The sequence below is a fragment of the Nannochloropsis gaditana genome (genome assembly GCF_000240725.1).
Source record: "Nannochloropsis gaditana CCMP526 unplaced genomic scaffold scaffold131, whole genome shotgun sequence".
NCBI lineage: Eukaryota > Eustigmatophyceae > Eustigmatales > Monodopsidaceae > Microchloropsis > Microchloropsis gaditana.
Genome location: NW_005803822.1, coordinates 50407 through 54227, shown reverse-complemented (window position 1 = coordinate 54227; position 3821 = coordinate 50407).

Genomic DNA, 3821 nt, shown 5'->3' with positions numbered 1-3821 from the left:
GCTACAACGACCAAACGATATCACAGCGTGATTAAGGATCTACATGATGCAACACACCCACTGACTTTAACATGTCACTTATGCAGAGACGGGCTGGTGGCACTCCTGTATGGGCCACGGGCTCGTTGGCGATCAGGGACGCTGCGGTCGCTCTGTCAAGCTCCCGCCCGTGACAACGAGTCCTTCACATGTCAAGATTTTCGCAATCTCAACAGCTTCCAAAAAAATCATCTTGTGAACGAGGGAAGTAAAGTTTAACGAAAGTGTTTCTGATGACAAAAAGTCACGTATGCAATTAGGAAGGCACTAACATTTAATTGAGTTTGCAAGCTTATCATCTGACGCATGAGAAAATTGCTTCCTAGCATCTCCGCGCACTTGCCATCGCTACCATTGAATGATGAAACCGATCATATGACAAAAATATGATTTCTAAAATGAATATGAGGATTCGGGGGAGTTATGTGACGAAGAGAGATGTGAAACTTCGTGGTGCGCGTTCTTTTCCGCGACAAGCCGTCGGGCGACGAGGAGGAAAAGAGGCTTGTATAGCAAGCGCCTTCAACGATTGTTGTGCACCAGAAACGCCAACTATGCATCAGTAAAGTATGAGTAGACAAGATTCTGAATAAATTGAGCTGAATGTATGAAAAGGTGATAGCTACACGCGAAACATTATAGCACTTGAGATCAATAGAGGGCGTTGACCTTTTTTATCTCCTCTACGCTGTACCTCCCCGCCGTTACCGGAAAACTCACCCGAACTCAGTTGGCAATGTCTTCTCACGTTTGTTTCACGGAAGGAAATTGAACAGCAAGTCAAGTTAGAAGACTTGAAAAAACCTCTTGCAGGAAAGGAAAGCGCGCCAAACTTTGTCTTGGAACCTGGAAAAGACATGATTTAGAAAAATAACTGCCAAGAATGGCCGTTGAAGCGAAAAACGTTTCTCTAACCTTTACTTATACCTCTATACCACACACTTTAAGCGCTCACTTAGCTGCAGCACATCAAACCAGTATGTATCAAAGTACTTCGTACGCAACGCCTGTTGGAGTGTCGCATCCTGAAGGTCAAGACGGAGGATCTCGTTATGCTACGCCAGCATCTTCCCATACGAGTTTCCAAGGCCCCATCACCAAAGCTGCTGCTTCTTACGATATGCCTATAGCACACGCTGTTGCGGCTTCGTCCCCTCCCTTTTCGATTCAACAAATTCCTCTTGATGATTTCGCTTTGGTAAGGTCGAAAAGCTAGCTTATTTATCTTGTCTCTAGTATTTGCAACGGAAATCATCTGATTCTTCCACTGCTTATTTTCTGTCTCTTTACAGAGGAAAGTTGCATTTACAAAAAGTGGCATCTCTCTTTGGCTCCCTCAAACTGACTTTTATCCCGGGGATACCGTAATTGGAAAGATGAAGGCCAAACTCACCTCAAAGAAGACAATCAGGGCAGTCAAGGCGAAGGTAAGTGCCGGTAGAAAGCGACATGCCATGGTCTATTGATCCAAAATTCATCGCATAGAATATCTTATGCAAAATCATCTTTTTCATTGGTTTCTTCAAAAGTTGAACAGCGAAGCTGTGGCGAGGTGGACCGAATCGAGTGGTGAGCATTCAAGCACGTATTACGCCGCTCTAGAGCTCGCACCCACGGTCGAGCTAGTCTTGCAGGAAGGTACCCCTTCGGGAAGCACCTTCGTCTTGGAGCGTCGTCGAGAGTATGAATGGGTGGTAAGAAAAAAAAAGTGCGAGGACAATGTACATGTGCCGATGGCATGTAGAATATACCGAGTCGGAATTCATGGACCTGTCCGTCCCCCAGGTGCAATTCGTGCTTCCTCCTTCTTTGCCTTCGTCTTTTCGCTTTAAGAAAGGCACTCACATACACAAAAGTGATACCCACATCGCGCATATGCTGACATTGTCGTTGGATATTCCATATTGGCCGGATTGTAAGCTCGAATATTTTTTAAGGGTGCACTGCACGCCTGAAGCTATCACTCCGGTAGGTAACAGACATGGTGACAGAGGGTATACAAGGGTGAAAATGCTAGTAAAGCACCAGTGAGGGATACGGTGTGTCTTTTGGGACGTCGGCTGTTGATCGGTGCCTCGTCTACATCAACTAGTGGACTTGTGATATGTAGCTGGTGCTGAGAAGGAAGGTGTGCGAAAGCTCTTACCCATTTTACCCACTCTCATTGTGTTCATATGATGACACAGGCTATGCAACGCCCTGTTGAGCTCCGCGAATCTCGCCCCATCAGTTCTTGCTGTTGTTTTTTCAGAAAGGTATTGAAACTTTGAGAAATAAGAGGGCCTTTGAATGTACATATGTATTTTTTTTTTTCAATTTTTTCCAGACGAGTGGTGCACGGGTGGATTTGACTACAAAGCTTTCCCATAAATTACATAGATACACATTACACATCATTTGAAGGAGAATATGTGCAGTGCTCATTTTTTTATTCGTGTAACTCATTCGGCGGGCCTGCCTACCTTACTGCATCTTCACCACATCTCTCGCACAGGGGGAGGCTAATCTCCAGCTTGCTGTACCTATCACTGTCCTACCTTTCTCGGATGGAAGCTCTGTCACCCCTACTGATTTTCCCATTTCTGTCGGCGTGGAAAACGTGAGCAAACGGACGCTTACGGATGTGCGCTTGGCTCTTGTGGGAGGTACGAAATGAATGAGGGGCGGGCAGGTGGTAGGATATTTAAAACCAACTAACAGCATTTCTCTCTCTTTCATGCGGTTCCTTGGCCACAGAGATCGTTCTGACGGGCAGCCGAGCCTTCTCCACCCATGAGGCCACTCGATCCTATCCATTCACGGTCGCCGAGCATTTGGTGGCCTCTAAAGTCCTCCCAGGCACCAGCCTCGCCCTCCACGCCGTCACAACCTTCCCCACCTTGCTCTTGCAGTGGAATCCCGATTTCGACATCGCTTTCTGCCGTTCCAGAAAGCCCAAGAAACTAAACATCGTACAAATGCCCTCATTTGTCGCAGGGAACGTCTTTCAGGTATTTCCATCTCTGGGACTGCGCAAATGGAGGGGAATTTTTCCGATAATGATGCTCTTGCGCATGTTCGTAGCTTCAAAAGCACGCTCAGACCCTTGACGGTATTTCTTGCGGTGTGAACGCCAAAACCATGTGATTTACTTCTCAGTCGCAAGACCTTTCTGACAAATTGTTGAATGCGTTTTTCTCTTTTCGTATACTCTATTGTTGCAGATCAAATATCATTTGGAACTCACCGCCAAAAGTGCCTGCAGCCATGTTCCGGACCTTTCTGTGCCCATTACCTTTGTTCCTTCGCATCCGCCCTCCCATTCGTCTGGTGTGTAACCATTTTATTAAGTTCCAAGGAGTATAACGTGAGAAGATCAATCTGAGGGACTACGAAGGGAGAACTAATAAGAAGTTGTCTGCAGAAATATTTCAGGGCGGTCAGTTGTGTGCATTGATGTAGAATTCTGAGAAATCAGCTCTCTATCGTTGGCAACGCAGCCTTTCCTAATACAACATGAGCGCCAGAGATGGCTGTAACAATAAGGAGTAAGGAATCATGAATGTGTAGGAAAATCAGATTTGAGCGTGCGAAACAAGCCAACATTACATGTCACCAAAACGAGTACTCGATGATGTCGCGGAAAGTAACAAAAGAGTAATCACTGTCAAAACGCGACTTTCCCGCATTTTTTGTTTCCAGTTATGTCATTCTCAGTCCTCCTTAGCTTCTTTACTCATGTCAGACATCTTTTTTAAAGAGGGCAAGTCCAAAGCAGGTCCGAGACGTAAAGCGCGATCCAA